Source organism: Bacillus rossius, chromosome 1 (assembly GCF_032445375.1).
Source record: "Bacillus rossius redtenbacheri isolate Brsri chromosome 1, Brsri_v3, whole genome shotgun sequence".
NCBI classification, from domain to species: domain Eukaryota; kingdom Metazoa; phylum Arthropoda; class Insecta; order Phasmatodea; family Bacillidae; genus Bacillus; species Bacillus rossius.
The window spans coordinates 333,354,195-333,368,419 of record NC_086330.1 but is presented as its reverse complement, the minus strand read 5'-3'; the positions used below and the strand labels follow the sequence as shown (position 1 = coordinate 333,368,419).

The following is a 14,225-nucleotide window of genomic DNA, read 5'->3' as shown; positions in this document are numbered from 1 at the left end:
TTCACTGAACTCCAGGGTAGCTTCAATTATCCTCTGCTTACTCGGGAAAATTCCACGTGTTTTTTGGCTACTGTCTTGAGTAGCCTTATGATTTTATGTTTCTTATGTTAATAATGTCTCATTGGGCGAAAGTAGCCAATAACAGAATCAGTACGAATGTACAATTATTTTAATTTAACCTATAACTAGGGACCGGAAAAATTCGTAGGTTCAATGACCTGTAGGATGAACTCCATAGTTTTACGTACACTCGGTCAAATGTCACCCACTCATTGGCTGCTGTCTTGTGAGACGTCCCAACGTAGCAGCCTGTGATTCGATACAGCTTTGGTTGGGTGTTTCTCGTTGGCTCAGAGTCATCCAGGTGAGTTGTGAGCCAAAAGCAGAGGCAGTACTGAGTTATAACTATTTGTATTTTAGCCTATCGCAAAATGAACTCGCGAATTTTTCCGGTCTCTACCTATAACGAAATCAATGCGCGAATTTTTCCGCACTATAGATAACTTATGAAAGCCATTGTTATTAAAAATAATAAAATTATTATTTCTGTGTGTTATATTTCAATAAAAGTATAATATCCGTAGTAAAACCTCGTCCTACATATACATAAATGTATATATATAATTTTGAAGCACCATTAGAGTTAATTGTTCGTATAAATCATCCATCATTTACATTACAAGGAATACTTGTAATTCTATTGAATGAAACTCTAATATTTGAAGCATAACTTATATCTATAAATAATTTAGTAATAGTTTGAACTATTCATCTCTCCTAATAATGATCCAATATTTCATTATGATGAATAATTAGTGGGTGTGGGTAAAGTTTGCTTATACTATTGGTATAAAATTAACCATAGTTAATTTATGGATTAGTTTATTAATTCATGAGCTAAAACATGAAATTAAGGAATCAAAATGTTTTAAAATAATACTAATGCCTTAACTCCCCGGAGTAAATATATTGAGGTGGGGGGGGGGGGAACAGTCCTCAACTTTTTCGGGAATTTTTCGCAAAGTTTCGCTTGCCCCAGTGGTTTTCTGAAATGACGTGGATGTAAAAAAAAATACACGCGGAAGGGGTGGAATGGGGCGGGAATACTTTAACAGCGATCCCTTTCCCATAATCCAGTGCGCGAACTGGCGCACGGCCAAGCGCTACGGTCTACACACCTTTGATACTCCCGTCTGTAACAGCGGAGACGTGTTTCAAAGCGTGCTCGGGCATACGTGTTATTATTAAATTTAAAAAAAAAATGCTTCACAGGGGATGTTAAAATCGACCACAGAACAATGTGTCTGTATTTTTACAAGCGCATTTGGTCCAGTTTTATTTTATTTTTTACCCCAGTCGAGTGCTGGAGAGTGCGCAGTGAGAGATGGCTATTTCCCGAGAGAGAAAAATACCTGTAGAACGGTATAAAATAAACTATTGAATGGTTCGTTAAGTTAGGTTAGCTACAATTAGAATAATTTAAAATATTTTAAAATATATGCTTATTTGGTTAATCTACATTAAAATCACTGTAGATTGGTGTAATACGTTTGTTGGGTAATGTTAGTGATATTTAAAATACTTAACTGCGCTTTTCAAAAAAAATGTGTGCTCAAAAATACTATTTATGTTTTTACAGAGGACCGCCTGCTCTAGGAAATTAACAAAATATTTATTCTTTATATTGTATTCCATTATCAAGAGCTTGGGTACTCGTATCCTTCAGTTGCATTTCTTGAAGATGTAAAATAAGTCAATTTTGTTAAACCACAATATTAAGGAATACTGAAAAAATTTTGAAATATGAATACATTTTTCTTCAGAATTTCGGAATTATACAGTAAATATGTAAATCATTATTTTCGGTACAAGAAAAGCTTTTACAGAATTAAAAGCCGTGCCTAAGTCACCCATTAAAACGTACACAATATTGAATTTCGCGCGTATGCTTACAGCTCACGCCACTAAGAGCGCTGCAGTAGTGCTTTTTGTGCTTGGCCCATGTTACCAGTCCAGAGTTTACTACATTGTAGTACTATTTTATTTGATTTAGTAATAATTATAATAATAAGAAATGTCATCACTAATAATTGAACACTAATTAATTTTAAATTCTGCTGCTCGTAAATAATCAGTACTGTTTCTCAAAAAAATATAGCGCACGTGGGCACACCAACTTCGCCCGCCGGATAAATTTACAAAATGGGTACTATTACTTTACCTCGTACATGTACGTTTACTAGAGTTGCTTTCAGTGTAACTGGTACCCCGTAATTTATTACAAATGCCATTACCTTGGAAAATACTCCGTAGTAATAAATACAGGTTTTCAAAGGTGAAGTCTAGGGCCATGCATATTTCGCGAAAAGATTCTGAGACTAGCTGAAAGTTCAAACACTATAGTGTCGTCTGTGTTTCGTGATTGGGTGAGTTTCTCTCAGAAACATATCTTCTGTTACAACACCAATCGCAGTAACTCAGCGCGGAAGCAAACGCGTCCCGAGTGGCTCGGTCAAATAAGGCAACTGCTTCTCTCGCAGACGGCCGCCAATCACAAGGAAGAAATCGCTGGTGAGGGTGTACATTGTCAGATATTTTCGCGAAAAGTGCCTGCCCCAAGTGAAGTCTTACAAAACGGTACAAAACATGTTCTTGATTTACAATTGCATCTACCTGCCATCTAGTGACGCATGTGAAACTTCATTGAGGCCATCGCCATAGTCTCACAACAAAGGAGAGGTGTCGTCAAATACGAAAGTTTATCTCTCATGCGGAGTGGTGGGATAACCACTTAATTTGAACATATATTCAGCAATCGAGGTCACTTGTTAAAAATATTAAATCATTATTAGAGGCACGGAAATTTCGCGCATTCATTAAGTCTCGAGTTATAATGCAAAACTTTACGCTCTCGCACTGTGTTCATGATTGGACTGCAGTTATTTGGACACGCCTCTTTACGTCCGTGTTCCTACGATGCCCAGCTAGGAGAAGAAGTAAGCGAATCAGGTCGTGCCAGCTAACACTGATAAAAATTTTCTCGTTAGTAAATCAACCAATTTGAAAGCAAACATGGGTTGAGCAACCTATCAATTTGTATTCTGCCCTGTGGCCAGACGAAACTGCGGAATTCCCGGGCCTCTAATTATTATTTAAAAAAAAAAAAAACTGTTTTTAATAATTGTGAAAGGTGACATTTGCGCGTAGAGTAATTTAACTCATGTTTTAATTTTCAAAAAAACCAAAATTAGAAAAAAATATGTGAGCGAGTGTTTGAGTATTCGCCTCAGACTCGAGTGACCCTGGTGTTATTACAGCTGCGACCAGGTGCGACCAGGCACGCCCAGCGAATGGCGGGTGGTTACGGGACCCCGGCTCTCTGGGCCAGCTATGCATGGACTGAACAGCGCAGTTCGTGGACCAACTCGGCATTGCGGCGACACCTTCGGCAGCCCGGACGAAGGTCGGCGAACAGCGGGAAGCAGTTCCGTCGGCGAAGTCTCGCAGGGGATATCGATGAGCGGCAAAAAAAGACAATGGCCGCGAAAACCTGCCAGTCGGTTCCAGTTCGTTCATCCCCGGTGAAAAAAACTGCTTCTACACTGTTAAAAATGTTCACCTTCAATTTACTAATAACTGGGGACTGGAACAATCCGCTACATACTTGGGAAAATGCCACTTGTCCATTGGCTATTGACTTGTGAGACCTGTCAACCTGGATGCTTGCCATTCGATACTTTTTTTGTTGAAGGATTTTCATTGGCTCACAGTCATTAATATAAGCTGTGAGCCAATTACTGAAGAAATATGAAGGTACATGTGTTTGGATTCTAGCTTATCACGAAATGAATCCGCGAATTTTTCCGGTCTCTACTAATAACGCTGGTTAAAAAAATCATACAGGTAATTTCGTAAATTTACGGACAATGTTTTCCTTTGATTTTAATATGAATCCAAAGGAATATCCTTGTTACATACATATATAAAAAAATTAAAAACTCGTTCTTAGCGGGGAAATTTATATCCTTGTCAAATGGCACTACCTGATTCGCTTACTCCTCTCCAAGCTGGGAATCGTTGGCTCACGGTCGTAGAGCGGCGTGTACAAATAACTTCGGTCCAATCATGAACACATAGCGAGAGTGTGGAGTTTTGTGACTTAATGAATGCGCGAATTTCCGTGTCTTTAATCTTGGATTTTGAACAAAACTTTGGCATTAAGTGTTGTTTGCGAAACGGAGACCATAAAAATAGGTCAAGAGCTTCCTCCTTCATCACGAAAACGCGCCGTGTCACGACTCGCTTCTGACTCGCGAGTTTTTTGGTGAACAATTCCACATCCAGAAATGCTTCCAATCATGGAAGCAACATTGGGATAAGTGCGCATCGCTAGACTAGGAGAGAATTTTGAAGGAGATTAGTTCAAATTTTATGTGAGCTAATTAAGTTGTTCGTAATTTACTGTATATTTGATATCACACACACACACATACACAAGGTCAGTCAGAATTCAACCAACAAACTTCAGCTGCAAGTTCATTACAAAAAAAATAAGTTGAAAATCTCTATACGAATTCTGGTATACGTCTTTAAAGTTGAGGCTGGACAATTATGTTATTGTAAATAAACGAGAAAATGTTTAAGATGGAACACAGAGGGACTGGTTTATGTTTAATTGAATGAAGTTCTACAAATACAACGCATTTTGTAGCTAAAGAAAAATTACATGATAAAAATAACTGGGGGTGGTAATACTACACAAAAATAGGTTAAAATAAAAAATAAAGGTGTTAATCCCAAATATTTTAACAAAATAATATTTCTACAGCATAATTCAGACCCTCAGTAATAAAACTTAGACTTTTTTTTTATTATTTACAATAAAAACATTGTTCACACTCAACTTCAAAGATGTGTACTAGTCTGGGAAAGCGCTTTATACTATAAGCAGTAAAGATGTTTTTAACTTATTTTGCCGAAACGAACCTATTGCTGAATTTTTTCTGTCAAATTCAGACACATCTGTTCGTGTGTGTTTGTGTATACATACAGAAGGGTTACATATATAAGGCGTAATTTGCGCTGATTTACCTTTCCTTGCTGTACAATCCATCCCCTCAACCTCTAAAAAAAAAAATAACCAGGGTATCTGTGTGTTTGTGTTTGCATGCGTACATACATACGTATTGAATTGCTCCACTCTAAACCTTGCTCGAGATTCGTCGTGATAATTGGCACGTTCTGCAGCTCGCACGGGTGCTTAAAACACTTACAGACTTGTAATTAGCGAGCATTCCACTGCCTCCACTCGACCTGGCGCGGGCGGAAGGGTTGGAAAGAGGGAAAGGTAGGAGGGGAGAGGGTTGTGTTCGCTCAGCGCGCGCGGTTTCGCGTAGCCGCGGTAAATTAAGGACAAAAGGGGGGGGGGGCGTAATAGAAGTGCAAAAACACGACACCGTAGCACGGCGGCGCACACGGGCTGACGAACCCGCGGAGAAATAATTAGCGGCTTATGCGCGGATCGCGGGATGGAATACGAAAAAATGCAACGAGGCTGCAGCCAGTAATCGCGGTTCGCCCGCGCACGTGGTCGAGCCGCGAGCCAGTCGTTCCCCCACGGGGGCGGCTGATTGGAGGATCCTCGAACCCGGCCACGTGGTGTCAAGAGGCCGCGTCACCTTCCGGCCGACTGCGCCGTCACGAGTTACAGCGGTATTTGCGGACGTTCCAATCGCGGCTGCGGTTGTGAGTCGGTGACCATCTAGGGCAGACTGCACGATTCCGTCTGTGCACACCCGGTGAATGTGCCACCTGACTTGCGATTCGTAAAGACCTGCAAAATTCGCGGTTTCGATGGCCTTCAGGATGGACTGCACATACCCCTGTACACTCGGGAAAATAACGCAAGTTCATTGGCTGCCGACTTGTAAGTCGTCTCAGCTGGTTTGTCTGTGATTCGATCCTTCTTTGGTTTAAGGGTTTATAACTGGTTGAGATTCGTCCAGATGAACAGTAAGCCAATAGCAAATTATCTAAGAGGTATATGTGTTTGAATTCTAGCCTAGCACCGAATGAATCCGCAAATTTTTCAGGTCTCTAGTGATTCGTCTCGACTGTCTCCTAGCCTGTGGTTCGATTGATTATAGATTGGTAGGGGCAGGCATTTTTTCGCGAATAAATCTGAACGCCTATTAGACTGAAACAAGGTATACGCTCACCAGTGGTTTCTTCCTTGTGATTGGCGGCCGACTGCGAGAGAAGTCGTTGCCTTATTTTTGACCGAGCCACTCAGGACACGTTTTCTTCCACAATGAATTACTTGATTGGTGTTGTAACAATCGTCATGTACTTGAAAGAATGACACCCAATCACGAAACACAGACGACGCTACAGTGTTTTAACTTTCAGCTAATTGAGGAATCTTTCCGCGAAATATGCATGCCCGTACTAATTAGCCCACAGTCCTCCACATGAAAAGTAAACCAATGGTAGAACAGCACAAAAGTATAGTTATTTGAAAGTTAGTGTATCATGAAATGAGTTTGACAAAGTTTTTTTCCAGTCTCTAGTTCAGTGTACGAGGACGGGCAGTTGTGTACCAACAAGGAAGGGCAGTGGCGGCCTTAAGTAGCGTGGCAAATACTTACTTATTGATCTAAATAAGAGAGATTTTTAAATTTTTAATGGAAAATAAGGTACACAGTCACTGAAACAGCACTATGGATATTTCTTCCCTTTCGTGTACATTAGGGTCTGAAAACATTCGCGGTTACAGTGATCTCTGGGATATACTCCGCAGTCCTCTATACATTCAGGAAAATGTCACGTGTTCATTGGTTAATGGACTGTGTGACGTTTCATCTTCGACTGAGAGTTTCCCATTTTCCCAGAATACTCCGTACAAGCTGCAAGCCAATAGAAGAAGCAGCACAAACGTATATATATATTTGGATTTTAGTCTATCCCTGATTTATTTCTTGAAATGTTTACTGTCCCTATGTATAATGAGTAGAGACCTGTAAAATTCGCGTATTCATTTCGCGATAGGATAGAGACCAAATACTTTGACATTATTTTGCTTCAGTGATTGGGCCACAGTTTATCTGAAGAACTCTGGGCCAATGAAAAATCTTTAAAAGAAGAATTAGCGAATCACGATCATTCCAGTCAACAGGTGTTACGAGTCGGTAACCTATATATATCCTTTCATAGCCCCGGGTAAGAAAGAAAATAAATAACCAATTTATATCAGTGGTTTTTTTCATATTATGTAATATAGATACCCTGCCATTACTTTAGGGACGGTTATCTTATTAGCAACACTTTAAGGCTCGTGTCTCATTATATTTTTTTCTGACGCTGCAGCTATAACATCAACAGCGATTTTTTTTTATGGCTGAATATTCTATTGACCAATGTTCTTAAGTGTGACTAATGAAGTTCTCTCAATAATGCACTTAGTAAATTTATCATTTTATTAAATGCAAACAATCGAATTAGAAGAAAACGCCGAGTATAAATTTGCAACGGCTCCGGTTCAATCCCTTAGTGTCACACAAGCCTGAAAGTGATGGTCGCGTCTGAGTCACAGGAGACGCCGGTTGCAACGTGCCCGTTTCGAAGCATATGGTCGACATAAAATACGTCAGCATTGTCCTCCGCTCGTCGCTCTTCCATCGCCGCGATGTTGCAGTCTCGTACAACAAATGCAGTCACAACCTTGCGATGTGGCTTGAAACACTTTCAGTTACATGCAACTGATAAATTAAACCCCTTATTTTCCGTAACATTGTAGGAAACGTATAGTTCTAACTCATCCTACAACCAAGTATACAGATAAGTCTGAATTCAAAAAATTTAATTCAGGTTCTTCCCTAACAAATAAGTTGAAAAATATTAATAACACCTTTAGCCTAATGTCCCATCAATTTTTGTGATGTGCTAACCACATATAAATTTGTCAACGAAATAATTTTTTTACTGCAACAAGTTTAGTGGTTCATGTAAAACTTCCTTCAATTAAACGTCAAATAAACGTTTAGTATTTCATCTTTAAAAATATATTATTTGCAGTGAACCAGTTTTTAATCTCTAGCTCCGAAGGTGTGTACCAGCCATGGGAAGCACTTTAGACCCCATTTATTCAAATTATTTTTTTCGATATGAACCTGCAGCCGAAGTTGGTCATTCCAATGGAATTCAGACCTAATACTTGTTTATACATATATGAATATATACACACATAATACAAAAATACATGCATACATAACACACACAATACCTCCTACAGAGATAAAGATCTTGACTGATGTAATTCAAGCCAAAGTACCTACATATTAAAAAATGTAATAAATATCGTCAATCACGTCTACGGAAATTTCAAAGGAAATTAATACAGTAATGTATAGAGACCGGAGAAATTCGTGGGTTAAATGGCCTCCAGGATAACCTCCACAATCCTCTGCTTACATGGGCCAATACCACCTGTTCATTGACTGCTGATTTGTGAGTCGTCTCGACTGGGTAGCCTTTGATTCGATACTTCTTTGATTGAGGGTTACTAATTGGCCCACAGTCTTCCATATTAAAAGTGAACCAATGGCAGAAGAAGTACAAAGGTATAATTATTTGAATGTAAGCATATCACGAAATTAATCCACTAATTGTTTCGGCGTCTAAGTAATATACTCTCTTCGCTTTAATATAAATGTACTGATGTTAAATACCTACATAAAAACTGACACGCACGAAAAATTTGCATAACCATCAGTTATTTTCCTGAATCTATTTCAGACGCAAGACAAATATTTTTATGATCAATTTTCCTTGCTGTTAAATTTCTTTACTGAAGATATCAGGAGAAGTAAATATGGGTTGGAACCCATTTGATAAAATTTGTGATTAAAGCAATATGAAGCACAATAAGGGTGAAAATGTTTTAAAAAATAGTATTTAATAATAATAAAACGTAATTTTATACAATATTAAATGTGCAAATAAGACTTAATTTACCTAATTTCATTATTTGTAATCTTTCCACGATACTGGTAGTGTACTTAAGGTAAGTATGATATTATAACCTACACTATATCCAAACTTTTAACTTAAGACGCCACACACCTTCATATATATAACCTGGATTCTAACCAATTATATCGCCTTTTGTGAGTTGGATAGCGTATGAGTATGAACAGTAAACTTTGGAGGTTGGAAATGAACGTTAGTTATTTGGGTAATCGTTTAGAAACAGTATCAAATAAGAGCTTAGTAACGTAAAATATATGTAAACAAGAACACGTCAACGAAGTATAAGAATAACCGGTATGTGAATGACTTCGTCTTTGTTTATTGTGTGATAACGGCGCTTGCTAACTTGCAGTGTTAACAGTTATAAGCGTAATATATACATGGACGTATTTTGACAATGACGTAAATATTATAAATCAGAATAAAAAGTACATTTTTTTTTAATAATTGGAATTTTTGAAGAGAAAAAAGCAGGTAGAACATTGGTCATCGTCTCAGCACAAGTAATAATAAGTTCAGGCGTTGACTTCCATAAAGGAACATGTAATTTTTGAGTTTAAACCTTTTGAAGCGTGGATGAATTTGATAAAGTGGTAGGTTAGTGAAGAAGTTCATCAAACGTCAGGTCAGAATATAGTATTACGATGCCATAATTTGCGTGTACAAAAATTAAGCAAATTTGAGCTGTTGATTTATATAGTTAATGAGAATTTTACTGTATTAAATTTACTAAAATATGTTAAAACTTCATTTGTAGAGGTGACTTACATAAATGGTTGGTGTAATCATGCTTACAAATATAAACTTACCAGTTTTGGATAAAACCGAGGATATGAAGTCAGTCACAGTAAGATGAACGGAAATCATTGCGCCCCTCGTCATCTGAAAATAAAATGAATATACTTTTAACGTTACTAAGATAGTTTCAGGAAACAAAATTAAAATACATTTTCTTTTGTTTCTTTTAAAGAAAAGCCTTTACAAAAGCAAAAAAGTGTAAGAGAGAAACTTGACGCATAATAGTAACGAATAATTATAGTGGTTAGTATCAAAAAAAAACTTTTTTAAAATTCTGTCATAAATATTTCTATTAGGAAATATGTTTGTAACCACACATATTCTGGGTAGCAATTTAACATTCTCCTTAATATTTATCAGGTAAGTGTATCATTAGTAGTCTGAATAAAATTCCTGACCAAAGGTGGCTCCGAGAAAATGCGTCAACAAATTGCATGTTCGAGAGGATTAAAGAATAAGTATCTTTTATTGATAATGGTAAATAGTGTAGGAGTAAGATTACTCGCCTACCACAAAAGTTATCTTGGGTAGGTTCCCAGAGGGTAGCAACATGGACTTTTCGCAAGTGTTGAAAAGTGGTGGATGTTACCGTGAGCAGGTTGTTTTTTTTTATTTTTTAAGGGTACTCCCGTTTTCTCCCGCTTATTAAATCCGTCACTGCTTCATTCGCATCTCATCATCTTTCATCGTCGTTAATAAATAGAGTCGCAATTATTGCACAGTAAACGGGTCCCAAAAGCAGACTTGAAACACATACACATTTGATCCAAGTTGATTATTGGACTACAGTGTTTTTTGACATGTCCTTAACGAACGTGAGCCAGTAATGAATAGAGACCGGAAAAATTCGGGTATTCATTTCACAATAGGTTTAACCTTTGTGCTGCTTCCGATATTGTCTCAATTTTTCTCTGGATGACTGAGGGCCAATTAGACACACACAATCATAGAAGAATCGAATCACAGACTACCCGGTCGAGACGTCTCACAAGTCAGCAGCCAATGAACAGGTGGCATTAGTCCGAGTGTGCAGAGGATTGTGGAGGCTATCCTATAGGTCACTGATAGGGGCATGCATATTTCGCGAAAAGATTCCGAGACCAGTTGAAAGTTTAAACACTGTAGCATAATCTGTGTTTCGTGATTGGGTAGTTTCTTTCCGATTTATGTCGATCGTTTCATAACCATTCACAGTTATTCAGTGTGCAAGCAAACGCGTCCTGAGTAGCTCGGTCAAATATGGCAACGACTTCTCTTGCAGATGGCCGCCAATCACATGTAATAAACCGCTGATGCGGGTAGGTACATCTTTTTTCAGTCCATCAGGCGATCAGTTTTTTTCGCGAAAAATACATGTCCCTAGTCATTGATAGAGACCCGGAAAATTCGCGGGTTCAATTACCTCCAGGATAGACTCCAATATCCTCTACACACTCGGGCAAAAGCCAACTGTTCATTGGCTGCTGACTTGTGAGTGGTCTCGACTGGGTGGCCTGTGATTCGACACTTCTATGAGTGAGGGTCTCTAATTGACCCTCAGTCCTCCATATTAACAGTGAACCAATGACAGAAGCAGCACTAAGGTACAATTATTTAAATTGTAACATAACACGAAATGAACCCCCGCGAATTTTCCGGGTCCCTAGTCATTGAACCCGCGAATATTTCCGGTCCCTACCGAGGGGCGCCCTAAAAACAGGAAGAAGAAGAAGAAAAGGTTTGACGATGTGCGTGCAAGTCGGGTCCGGCCTGGAGGGAAACAAACCCGCGGAGTAATGTTGTTCGGACGCGCGGGCAGCGGGAGCTGACCACGGTACGCAGCACACGGGCCCTGCGGCGAGGAAGAGCACTCGCCCGAAGTTGGTGTGGTGATTGGGAGAGGTAGAGAAGGGGGGGGGGGGGGGGCAGGGTTGGTCGTTGCAGCCTGTGTCCGCGGGCGGCCGCTCGCCGACGTCAAAGCGGCCGTGCTTTGAAGAACACCCCGCCCTGCTTTGACACACGGGAGGGGGGTGGGGTGGAGGGAGCCACTCGTAACGTCGTTTCGACCCCCTTTGACCTGGGTTGGGTAGGGGGGAGGAGGAGCAGAGCGCGACCAGACGCCGCTTCTTGCCCGCCGCGGGGGCCGGCGCAGGTCGCTGAGGCGCGCGGTCAGTGGCCGTCAGCTATCCGGCACGGTCGCCAGCAAAACTGCAGGAGAAAGGTCGCGCGCGCGACCGCAGGCCAGACGTGGAAAGGTGGCTTGCCTCGTGAGTAGGGATAGGAACAATTCGCCGGTTTCATTTCGCGACAGGCTAAAATACAAATAGTTACACCTCAGTGCTGCCTCTGCTATTGGCTCACAACTCACCTGGATGACTCTGGGCCAATTAATAAACGCCCGACCAAAGCTTTATCGTATCACAGCCTGCTTCGTTGGGACGTCTCACAAGACGGCAGCCAATGGGTGGGTGGCATTTGACCGAGTGTACGTAGAACTATGGAGTTCATCCTGCAGGTCATTGAACCCGCGAATTTTTCCTATCCCTATTCGTGAGTCGAGTAGTTGCTTGTAGGATCAACCCATAGTTCTCTCCGTACTTTCTACCGCGAATGTTTTGAATGAACCACTTAAAAGTGTTCGAATTATGGGGCAAACAATTTTAAATTGTAACACTATAAAGGTTTTTAATTTTTCTATGGCAGTGTGAATTGGTAAATCTTAACCCAAAATATTCAAAACTATTCTTTGGAATAAAGATCCATCTGAGATACTGTGATTCTAGATGTTTGCATCTTTGTCAGTAATTTAAAAAAAATTAATTTGGTTAAATTTTATAAAATTTTACATAATTTTACGTTCTGTTAAATTTTATAAGTACAGACTGAAACAATTTGCCGATTAATTTTGAAATGGTTTGTTATAAAAACAAGTTTACCTTATACTGCTTCAGTTAATCTTAAGGACTGAGTCAGTAAATAACCCTCAACAAAATAAGTATCGAATTCAAGGCATTCCAGTTAAAAGTTCTCACGAGTCAGTAGCGAATCAGCAGGTTTAATTTTCCCGTGTGCATAGAGGGATGTGGAATACATCCTAGAGGTCATGATAAACAGAGGTGTTTAATTTAATGTTCTAAGAACCTTAAATGTAAATTATATCTAAATTCTTGCACGAACTGTGATCAAGTAACAATGTGGTAAACAGTTTTGAATTAAACGTTCGTATGTCGTAAAACATTTTTTATTTTATTTTTGTAATATTATTCATAAAACAATAAAAAATTTGGTTTTCCCAAAATGATTACAAACAAATTTGTGTTTATTCGTGGATGATTAACTAATAATAGAGAGATTTCCTTTAAAGATAACAAACACTTCATTTTAAAATGTATACCATAATATTAAATGCTCTAAAAACTGCTAAGATTGTAATATCAATTAATTTTAAAATAAACAAATATTGTGTTCATAAAATCAATTTTTAAAATTTCGAATATATAATAAGTATGTTATTAATTATATTTAAAAAATAATTGTATACTCAAATTAATTAAATAAATTTACCACTTGTCAGTTACGAGCACTTTACCCAGAGAAAAGTTTTCCTCAGCAAAACTGACGAAATAAATGTTTGGTTGATAGGAAATAAATGTGTTTGGTTGATAGTAAAATGTCTGCCCTAAAATATTATTCTATTAACACAATTGCCAACTTTTTCCGGTGCATGAATTCCATTTTTTTTTGTTATACGTAAAAATTGTATTTGGAAAGAAGTTTCTTTGGTTTTAAGGAACTGGCCTCGCATTTCATAGGCCACGGGCTGGAAACACGGTGCAGCCTTCCTCAATTACCGTTTTCCATGGCTTCCTATATAATTTCAGGTAATTCATGGGAGTATTCTTCACTAATGGCCACGGCAGATTCTTTCTCATTTATCCCTGTTCAGGGAAGTTGTGCGTTATGTTAAGAAAGTGCTAGGCATAAATTTAAAAGGAGGCAGTTATTTCAAAAACAATATTTTTTTTTACGGGACTAACGTTAGGAAACGTAACCTTGGAAAATTACGGGCGTGAACAGCAGCGTGCAAAATTTGAATTTCGCGCGCATTTGACGACATTAAATTAGCTTAGAGGACGCGCGATCGCAACGTCGTTACGTCCAAATACTCACGGGAAGCAGGCGTTTGGAGTTAGCCACGTATACAAGCAACCAGCAGTCTGGTGTACAACACGGTTGATGGTTGGCTTTTGGGCGATTAGCTCAGTGCTGACTGCTAGTGAGTACGGGGTTACGGATTCAGATTTAACAAACAGCAATAATACAGCAGATTCAACACCAGCAAAAATGTCCTATATGCACACGGTGTACGGGGAGGTGGTGTGAATTGCAGCAGAAGCAGTGCTCATTTACCAAAAGAGCGC

General features: G+C 39.0%; 1 protein-coding gene across 1 annotated transcript in view; it reads right to left on the bottom strand.

Moving 5' to 3' along the window:
• The window catches only part of LOC134530316 (acid sphingomyelinase-like phosphodiesterase 3b), a 539,986-nt gene that overhangs the window by 425,006 nt on the left and 100,755 nt on the right, over nt 1-14,225 (bottom strand). The window contains exon 2 of the mRNA XM_063365045.1: nt 9,837-9,909. The gene's annotated coding sequence lies outside the window, so the exon portion shown is untranslated. The remainder of the gene's footprint in view (nt 1-9,836; nt 9,910-14,225) is intronic.